At 40.3% G+C, this 10,817-nt stretch overlaps 1 protein-coding gene across 4 annotated transcripts in view; it reads right to left on the reverse strand.

Annotated features, from left to right (window-relative positions):
* The window catches only part of NR1H4 (nuclear receptor subfamily 1 group H member 4), a 72,662-nt gene extending 71,198 nt beyond the window's left edge, over positions 1–1,464 (reverse strand). For all 4 annotated transcript variants that reach the window (XM_054574640.1, XM_054574641.1, XM_054574642.1 and 1 more), the window contains exon 1: positions 1,248–1,464. The gene's annotated coding sequence lies outside the window, so the exon portion shown is untranslated. The remainder of the gene's footprint in view (positions 1–1,247) is intronic.
* Positions 1,465–10,817: the final 9,353 nt, after the last annotated feature.

Below are 10,817 nucleotides of genomic sequence, written 5' to 3' on the forward strand. Positions count from 1 at the left end.
GCCTAGTAATCAGCTAACTCAGAGTTACATCAGCCATATTGCAACATTCTCAGCAAAACAGAAAAGTCCACGGGGCAAATGGCACAGGTCCAGGATTTAGAGGTGGGGGAGATGACGAAGATGAAAGTGTCTATGACAGCTAGAAACCCAGTGATGGCTCTCAAACATCTTTCTCTACCTATCTTGTAATATTGTTTTTAATCCTCACCCAAGGATATGTTTTTGATTTGAGAGAGAGAGAGAGAGAGAAACATCGATTGTTTGCCTCTGGCGCGTGCCCTCGCCGGGGATCAGACCCACAGCCTAGGCATGTGCCCTGATCGGGTATTGAACCTGCAAACTTTTGGTGCATGGTATGATGCTCAAACCAACTGAGCCACCCTGCCAGGGCACCCCTCTTGAGGATACTGCTGAGGTGGCTCCAAGACAACACCAGATTTCTTTAAATCTAGGTGTGTTTCTCAGAGAAAGAATCCAAAAGGAGTCATGTATATAACCCCCACCGCCCGCCCTTCTAAATAAAAACTCAACTGAGAGAAATGACCCAGGCTCACCTCATCATGGCTAATTCACTATGGGTGGAGCTGCCCTATCTGTAGATTCAGACATTGGACACTTTTAATAATAAAGTTCTTCCTAATAATTTCCATCTTTTTAAAGTATTCCCACCTGGTCTAATATGAAAAATGAAAAGCAATAGAAGAGTTTACAGTGGAAGTCAAAAGAGAAAACTTTTTAAACCTACTCTCCTAGGAAGAACTTTTATTTCACTTAAGCATAACTTAAACACTGCGCGATGCCTAGTTTCCAAGTAATCTGGCATTAGCAATATTCCCAAACCCACACCAGGATTTGATAGATCACCAAAATGTAGAACACTATCCAAGTCAAATTACCTATGGGATCAGAACAGAGGCATTTCCAGAATGCACTGCCCGCACGATTCTCCCAGGCGACTACAATGTTAAAAGAGACATTTTTAAATAATTGTTCAATAAGACCAACAACTTGTTTTTCAATAAAGTCAGGTTAGACCCATGAACTTTTGCTCCTTTCTGTTTGCTTTAAAGAGTTTTCTCCTTTTTTTTTTTTTTTAAATTTTCAGGACTTCTGATTAAATTCTACAAACCTAGCATTTATTCGTCGACCCAACTTCCTGATGTTAAAGAGAAACTTTAAATGACCACCTTCCCCCTGTCGCCCTGAGATCGATAAACACCCCACTCCCGGAGGAATTAGACACTCACTTGGATTGTCTCAGGTCACAGATGAACTTTCAAGGCCTGGGAAGATTCTGAGTCCAGTCTTCCTCTCCAAATCCAGGCAATTTTTCTACAAATGCTCAGAATCCAAGTTTGCGTCGTTGGGGTGAATCCAGGAGACGGCGGAGTGAGGAGGAGGAGGGAGTTCGAGCAAAAGCTGTGGATGAGCGCCGGCGGCCTTCCGGCCCAGCAGCATCTCTTCCTTGGCTCCGTGCCTCATGGACACAGATTAGTCATTAACAATCCTGTCCCTGCTAAATGATATAAACACAGAAAGGGAGAGGCTGGAGATTCCCAGGAACCACTCCCAGTGCCCCCAAGCAGGGAATGGGACAAAGCCAGGGGCTCTGAAGCTTGCGTTTGAAAACACTCCTCAGGCTTTTTGGGGTTCCAAGTACCCAGATTTCTGTACATAATTATTGGGTTTTTTTTTCTGTACACATTATCTCTCTCCTAATTCTTTTCATAGTTTCACCACCTCCTAGGGACTGAAGTTTGAAACTCTGAGCCTTCTCGACCCTTCCTTCTCCCAGGCATCCTATGTCAAGTAATAACAGATTCTTGTGGACTCTATCTTTGGAATGTTTTTTTTTTTTATTTTCATCCCACCCTTTTCCTCTGCTAATTTGGGCCGATCACAGCTTCCTTTTTTAAGAAAAACATTGGCCGCATAACTCTTTTCTTTCTTTCCTCTCCTCTTTTCCTAATTGCATAGCAGTGTAAAGTATGAGGTCTGGTAAGATGCTTACTCATTTGTCAAGACCTTCGGCGGGACACTTTGCCTCTCTGAGTTCGGTGTCCTTGTCTAGAAAACAGAGATGGAGTAACTGTCTCATGAGTTATGGTGAGAATGATACGCATTGCTAAAAATTTGTAAAATGTCTAGAAAACTGCCCAGCATATAGCAAGCACCCAAGATGTTTTAGCTGTTATTCCTTTAACAAATATTGGTTGATTGTCTGCACGCTATGTACCCAGCACCTTGCTAAATGTTCTGTTAATCAAAAATCCCCAAGGGGTTCCCACTGCTTAAAAAATGTAAAATGATATATATGACCTGACATTTAGAACCCCTTCCATATCCTGACAATCTATTCTTAACCTATCTTTCTAGCATTTTCTCACATCTTGTCTCTTCAGAGGCCCAAATCTCTTGCCCAGAGATGCCAAGCTCTCCTGCCTTCTTGCCTTTGCACAAGTTCATCCTTTTACCTGAATTATCTTCCTTTCAAAACCACACGGCTTCCAGGCCCATTGCAAAAGCTAAGTTCTTCCTGAAGCCAACCCTGTCTCTCACCTGCCCTTCCCACCAAACTTCCTTCATCCTTGTTTCTCTGGCTGTCCCTTAATTCCTCTGACCTTGTAGATAAGATAAGTGGGCAACTTATCTTGCCCACTTATCTTATCTTTATCTCTGTTACAAGAACAAAATTTCTAGAGGACAAACACAGAGAGCAGACTTTCCTTTGTATCCATCCCTGGGCTTAGCATAGCGTCTCTCAGGGAAAAAGTATTGCCTAACTATTTGTCAACGGAATCAATGAGTGAGCTGAGAAAATAACAACTTTTCAAAGTAATGTGTGTGTACATAAATGGCATGTGTGAGTGCACATGTGTGTTTGTGTGTGTGCACATAATGTTCCCCATTGTGAACTAAGTCAGTGGAAGGCCATGCTCAAATCTGTTAGGCTCTATTTTACTTCTCTGGTGACTTAGCATGCCTAGGTCCTGCTGGTTCCTATGTGCCGCCCCCGTCGGCTCCTCCTGTCCCGAGGCACCGCCCCATACGCCCTTTATCACAAGGAAGTGGGGAACGTGGCCCTGTACGTTCTCCCTCGCCCATTGGAAGTGGCTTTGTGATGCTACTCCCTGTGCCTCTGCAGCTCAGGGGACTCCTGCCTGACCCACAGACCAATGCCTCTTGTATGACGAGGTTCTATGTCAGGATTTCTTTCTCCCCAGCGGCAGTGGAAGGTGATGGTTGAGGACACAGACTCTGGAGTTGATCGCCTGGGTTCAAATCCCAATTCTACCACTTATAAGGTGTGTGCCTTTAGCTTTTAGTTAACATCTTTACGTCTTACTTTTCTACCCAACAAAATGGAGATATAATTACTACCTATCTCATGGTATTATTGTAAGGATTAAATAAAGTAATACATGCAAAGTGCTATACATATAGAGTATTTGACACACAGAGATGAGATATAAGAACTAGCTGTGATTTTTTTTTTGTATGGCATTTTGCACTATCATATTTGTCCAACTGGACTAGACCTGAAGGATCAGGTATTGGGAGTGAGGAATAATGAGAAGAGGGAAAGGGAGCATTTAAATGCAAGGAAAAGGCAGCAGCAAAGGCTCTGAGGCAGGGGGTGGCTTGGGGAATCCCACGGAGTAAAGAGGAGGCCACAGTTTTACAACTAAGAGTGTGGAGGAGGCACGAAGAAATAGGGGCAGGATAGGTAGGGGCAGTGTTAAACAACCAGCTATCCAAGGGGCGTGGCGCACACACACACACACACTCACATGATTATTTTAAATTTTTTTGATACAACAGATGTGTAACTCATGTTTTACAAATACTAAAATATACCATATACAATTTTTGTGTATTTTTTGCAAATCCCATGTAGCCAATTGATTCTCAGACTTCTTTCACTGAGTTTTGCTGAAGCCTAGTATTGGTAGTCAACTTATGGTTGCAGTACAACCATGATTTGAAAAATGGACTTCATTCCAGTCCACTAATTCTTTTCCCAATGTATTTATTATCATGAAATCACATATGTGACCTACTGGTAAGCTGCTACTCACATACAAATTATATACATTAACTTTGTACCCTCTTTTGCAGCTCCAACATGATGTATGTTGGAAAGTTACTTGTTCATCAGTGACATGGCAGTTTTTGCTGAATTACATGTTTTTGAGTAGTGAGAGGGGAAAGGAGGGAGGAAGGGAGGGAGAGAAATGTCAATTGGTTGCTTTCTGTATGTGCCCCACCTGGACATAACCCTCAACCCAGGCATGTGCCCTGACCGGGAATCGAACTGGCGACCTTTTGCTTTGCAGGATGATGCCCAACCAACTGAACCACACCTGTCAGGGCTCTTTGATCATTTTTTATGTGTGACTTTCACAATGTAACAGCTACAAATATGACATACTTTTATGTTTAATTAGCATTATTAACTTCTCCATCACTTCAAGATCAACAAACGTATCCTCTAAAGGGCCAAAAAGTAAATATTTTAGGTTTTGAGGGCCACAGGTGATCTCTGTCATATTTCACAACCTTTTAAAAATCTAAAATCTCTGTTTAGCCTGCAGTCTGTACAAAAACACCCATGGCCAAATTCTGTCTGCTGACCTTAACTTACCAACCCTTAGACCAGTGGCTCTCAATGGGGAAAAGGGGGCAATTTTGCCTCCCATAGAATATTTGACAATATCTGGAAACAACTGTGGTTGTCACAACTTTGGAGGAAGTGCAACTGGAATCTAGCAGGTAGAGGCCACGGATGCTGCTAAGCGTCCTGCAAGTACAGCAAATGCCTCCATGGCAAGATTATCCAGCCCCAAATGTCCATAGTACTGAGGTTGAGAATCCCTGTCTTAAGCGATCATCAAAGCAATAAATCAAGTCCTGGTTTATAGATTTTGCTAATGTCCAAGGTGTAGCCCTGGCAGGTGTGGCTCAGTTGGTTGGAGAGTCGTCCCACAGACCAAAATGTTATGGGTAGAATTCCAGGTCGGGGCACATGCCCAGGTTGGGGGTTTGATCCTCAATCAGGGTGCATGCAAGAGGGCAAACCAGTTGATGTTTCTCTCTCTCCTTCTCTCTCTCTCTTTCTTCTCCCCTCTCCCTCTCCTTTTTCCTTCCTCTCTCTTTGAAAGCAGTGAAAAAAAAATCCTTGGGTGGGGACTAAAAAACATTAATTTCCAAGGTGTAATAATTCTTGTGGCCAAAATTCAAACTCTAACATGATTCACTTAACATGGAGTTGGGAAGAGATGTACAGAGGCATATCATTACTTAGTATTTCCACCATACAGAAATAATAGAGATAAGTAACCATTTTCTTAAAAAGAGTTTACTTATTTATTTTTAGAGAGAGGGAAAGAAAGGGAGAAAGAGGAGAGAAACATCTCTGTACAAGAGAAACACCTATCAGTGGCCTCTCTCAGGCCCCCAACCGGGGACCTGGCTTGCAACCCAAGTGTGTGCCCTAACTGGGAATTTAACTGGCAAACTTTTAGTTCGCTAGCTGGTGTTCAATCCACTGAGCCACACCGACCAGGGCTACTAGTGGCTATGTTTAACGACCAGCTCAAAAATTCCTGAAAATTTAACAGTTTGCTATCTTGACTCAGGGCAAGTCAGCTAAGCACATCATTGGATAGATGAGGGCTTCTTACATTTAGTCTTTACAAGTTAGGAACTAGGAAGTATTATCTCCATTTTATAAATGAGAAAACTAAGACTGATATTCAGTGACTCATCAAAGCAAAAAAACTGAGCCTTTAACTTCAGACTGTTTTCCCCAAAGTTGAGATACTTTCTCTTTTACTTTATTCCATTATCAACCCAGGCAAAGGGGAATTAAAATATTTGTTTTATGAAATGCTTATCAGTCCTCAGATATTTTAATTAACTGCTAAATAGAATAGAGATGAAAGAGGAAGTCATTAACATATTGTTAGTGATCAATTCTGGTGTAATATTAGGTATGCAGCAAAAAAGCCATTCTACCAAAAAAAATTTTTTTAAAAGACCTCCATTCATAGAAATTATTATTTTTTGGTTAACACTTTGGTTTCTGTATCTCCTCCTGGATCTCTCCTTTTTTTAATTGAAACTAGGTCTACTTTGGAGAGATAACCATCCTGTGAATGGTGAAGAATGCTGCTAAAACTTTATCTGAACATGGATGGTCATTCCAAATCAGAACCTTTTAAAAATATATATATTCAAACCTATTTTATTCAATATGTAATGCATAAGCTAAAACATTATGATATATTACTTAGGAAGTCTCAAATTAGTTCCTCCACGGATCTGAGATCAAATGTACTTTGTTTCAGTATCTTTTAATTACATAAGTAGTAATGATCATTGTAGAAAAATTAGAAAATACAGATAATCTTAAAAGAAGAAAATAAAATTCACCTATATTCCTAAAATACACTATTAACACTTTGATATATTTTCTTCCCAACTTTTTAATGCTAAATAATCATATCCATGTCCTGTCTTTTGATTTTTAAAAATGATATTAACATTGCATGGTAAATACTGTTCTGAATCTGTTTTTCTCATTTAATACATTACAAATATTTTGGTATTACTAAGTATTTCATTACATAAATAGCATAGTTTAATAGCAGTATACTATTCTAATTCAGAGATATATGCCTTTACTTGACCAGTACCCTACTGTTGAAACTTTGAATTGCTTTTACTTTTCTTCCATTGTAAAGGATTTTGCAATGATCATACTGTGTAGATAAATTTTTATCTACAAAAGTAGATGGCTACCTCTATCATTATTTCCTTGGCCTGTTTTCTAGAGGTGGAATTATTGGGTCAGGGTGAACACATTTTTAAGACTCTACAGTAAACTTAGATAACTGCTTTCAGAAAGATCGTGGCAATTTATGTGGCCCCAATGGGTCCAAGTATGTCTATTTCTTGCCTTCTTTTTCTCAGAGGAGCTTTCCTGTGAAATGCCTCCAGTCCTCACCTACCCCTCCCAATAGACAAGCATCATAGGCCTTCAGACAGTGTTTTTTTTAATTGTGTAATATGAACCATTAGTGATTCATAAAATCATTTTAGTGGGTCATGACCTTATTTCTTTGTTTTCAATGAAATAGTGTATTAAAAATAGCAAAGCATATATTTGCATTGCAAGTAGAAAGACGAGTACTGATTAAGGAATATTTGTTTCACTTATATATGTGTGTGGATGAGGCCTAGATTTCAGTCTAACACAGTTTAGAAAGGTCACACTTTAGAAAGTTTGACAAGCACCAATGAGTAAAAAGATCATTGAATTAGGCGGGGCCCATGAGACTTGAATTCTGGACACAATTTGGAGGAGAGGGAAACTAAGGGAAAAGGGAAAGGACACATATCCCATTTAGGCTCTTAGTAAGAAAACATTGACAGAAATGTGGTGGACCTCTCAAAGGAACAAAATTAGCTACTAAAAAAAAAAAGCGTGATATCATAGTTCTATAATACTGGAAACTATAAATTTCTGGGTGTGGCAAGTAATCCCTATCATTCTTCCCCAAACATTTCTTCTCCACATTATGCCTGTGGCTCTAGGTCCGTCTTTGCCTCTCCCCAGCTGTGTTTTGGAACTTAACTCATTTACTCTCTCTAAACCTCAGTCTCCCCTGTAAGGGGGGACTGTTCAGCCAGAGGACAGAATGTTCCACATCCACAATCTCAGGGGTCTGATGGAGGGATCAACCACACTGGGCTGATCCAGTATAGTTTCCAGCCATCCATTAACAGGGCTGCTTCATGAGCATGTAACCTGTCAGTCACACAGGGCTCCCCCGAAAGAATGTCCTATGTTTCATTTAACAGTCTGCTGCCATTCCTTTGAAACTCTTCATTTTTCAACAAAGGTCTTCCTATTTTCATTTTCCACTGAGCCCCACAAATTATGAAGCGGGTGCAGTATATTCATTCAGATAACAGGAAGCCTTCTTGATAGGAAAGTGGAATTTTCTTCTTTGGCACCGCTGAGAGCTGAAGAAGTAATGTTCACCCTTGGTGGATAAAGTACAAGGCTCAGAGGCCTTATGATATACAGCATTTCAAAGGTCTGCCATGCGCTAGAATGGCACACGAGGGAAGCTCTTTAGAACTTTTGTTCTGCTGAAGGCTTGTGTTCAATTGTTCCAGCCCCAGCTGGGGTGGATTGTCCAACTGCATTCAACTCCTGTAAAAACAGTCTTAAAATAGGATGGCCCATTTAGTGCTATGTGCTGCTACATGGGTTAATTGGATGTGAAACACTCACAGCAGGTTCTCAGTAAAAGATAAAATAGAAAGATGAAGGTCAGCATTGGGTCTGAGTGCTATATTATGCCCAACATGCATTTGAAACCCAGAGGTTGCCAAAAAGATTATTAATAGGTAAAACAAAGGACCACATTTGGGGACATGGCCCATTTTATATTTGGAAAAGCCCCCATCTGTTTTTAAATTTAGCTGCCAGTTCAATGGTTAGCTATCTGTCTTTAGTAGAGACAAATCTACTTATATCATCAAGAAAGTATATTTTTAGAGCTTCCCAGTGGTCAGGATGAAGCACCTACACTATTCCGTTTGTGTTTCAAGGGCTGGATATGGGCTATGACCACAGAGCAGAATCAGAAATGATAAAAGCTATGATGCTTGTCTCTGAAGAAGTGTATCTGATATAGAGAAGTCAATTAGGAACTTAAAACATCAGTCTTTATACACAGAACAAGCATTATTTAGCATCACTGCTCAAAGGTTTGTATACTCTTTGCAGAATTACCTAATCAGACATGGTCTACATGAATGTTATCTCTCCTCCGTGCCCCAAAGCACCGCACGTTCAGTCCTCTTAAAACACTTATTCTTTATTGCAATTATTTCTTTCCTTATCTTCAATAGTCTGTGAGCACTTTGAATGAAGTACTATGAGTTGTTTTTAATCTCTGTATCCCTAATAAATCTCTACAGTTAAGTAAACGAATGAATGATATTATATATGAAGAGTTCCTACAAATCAGTAAGAAAAGGATCAACAACACAAAATAAAAATGGGTAAAGCATATGAAAAGATCGTGCACATAAAATGAAATACAAATGACCATTAAACATAAAGGCATACAAGATCAATTAAGCTAAGAGAATGCAAATTAAAAACACATTTAGATATCATTTTTCACCTATCAGATGGGCAGAGATGAAAAAAGAAGTTCACTGAGTTCACTGACATCTTGTGCCAGTGAGGGTGAAAACACACACTTTCATGTATTGCTGGTGAGGATATAAATTGGTACAACCTCTAAGGAGGACAAATTTCAAGTGTGCGTAGCCTTTTACCTAGCAATTCCACTTCTAGAAATCTGTCCTAAAAGATCTATGCGCAGATGTGTGAACTGATGTTTGGACACAGAGATAAATCCACCCGGTATGTGCCAGACCGCTGTACTGATTATTAAAATATTAAAATTCTGACTTATTCACTGGTAAGTACTGCTGCCCCTGAGCCCACCCAGTGCCCTGTCATCCAGTCCCTTTGCCCAGATTCCCAGACCTTGCTGCAACCCACCGATTCAAGAGGTAACGCCTGATAACAGGCGGGCCATGCCTCAGCGCTATGGTCAGCATCTTTCTGATTGGTCAGTGCTTGGGCTGTAAGGGTTGTTAAATATTTGGAGATCATCCCTATGTTCAAGGTTATTCACTGCAGAATATAATGCAATAGCAAAAATTAGGAAACACACCTGATCAAAAACTAACATTTATGGAGAGTCTACTATGTGCCATACATTGTTCTAAGTACTCTACATTGACTAACATATTTACTATTCACAACGCCCCTAGGAAGGAGGTACTCTTGTAATTCCCATTTTTCAGATGAGAAAACTGAGGCACAGAGAAGTTAAGTAAGTTGCCTGAGGTCACATAGCTAATAAGTGATAAGCCAAAATTCTATCAAGGTAGCCTGATTCTAAATGCTCTGTTCTTAAAACCAAAAGTTCTTCCATAGGAATTGGTGACATCAATGAGGGTATCTCCATGGAATGGAATATTTTACAGCCATAAAGAAGATAAGAAAGCTCTTTACAAACTCATAATGAAATGTTATCCAAGCTATACTACCAATTGAAAAGAAAATTCAGAAAAACATGTGCAGTTGTTAGCCAATTTGTGGATACACACTCATGTGTGTGGTATATGTACATTTATATGTGTATACTATGTGCATATAGTGCCTATTTTAAAAATTAAAAAAAATAATTTTTTAAATGAATGCTATGATATGTATGCATAGATTCTGAGGCAGAAAATCCAAAGAGCTTACAGAGAAATAGAAAAGGTACAGGTGGCCAGAGACCAATGAGAGTCCCTCCTCCTGTCATGATGGAGAGCTGAGCGTTCAAACAGAGCCTTGAAAGGTGGGAAAGTTGTGAGGATATCTGGAGAGTGGGGGAAGGGCATTTGAAGGAGAGGAGCAGGGATAAGAAGTCCATGAGAAATTTTAACACCAAATGAGGTGAAGGTCACCGGAAGCCCCAGTGCCCCCTCCCATTGTGAGTAGAAGCACAGGAAGCTAAGATCTGAGTGTGAAGGGATCTGGGAGGGGCTGTAAGAGGCCCCTGAACCTGAATGTAGATTAGAAGTCAGCCCAGTGGTGTCCATTTTAGGGAAATTCAGAGGAATATAAACTGGAAGTGCCTCAATCTCACCCTGTCCCACATCCAGGGCTGGTAGGGAGTTAAGCTGCGGAGCCATTCTCGTAGGAGTGGGCAAGAAACAAAGAGGTAATTAAA

This window comes from Pteronotus mesoamericanus, unplaced genomic scaffold (assembly GCF_021234165.1).
Source record: "Pteronotus mesoamericanus isolate MK-2021 breed Mesoamerican mustached bat unplaced genomic scaffold, CSHL_Meso_final contig_263, whole genome shotgun sequence".
In the NCBI taxonomy this organism is placed as follows: Eukaryota; Metazoa; Chordata; class Mammalia; order Chiroptera; family Mormoopidae; genus Pteronotus; species Pteronotus mesoamericanus.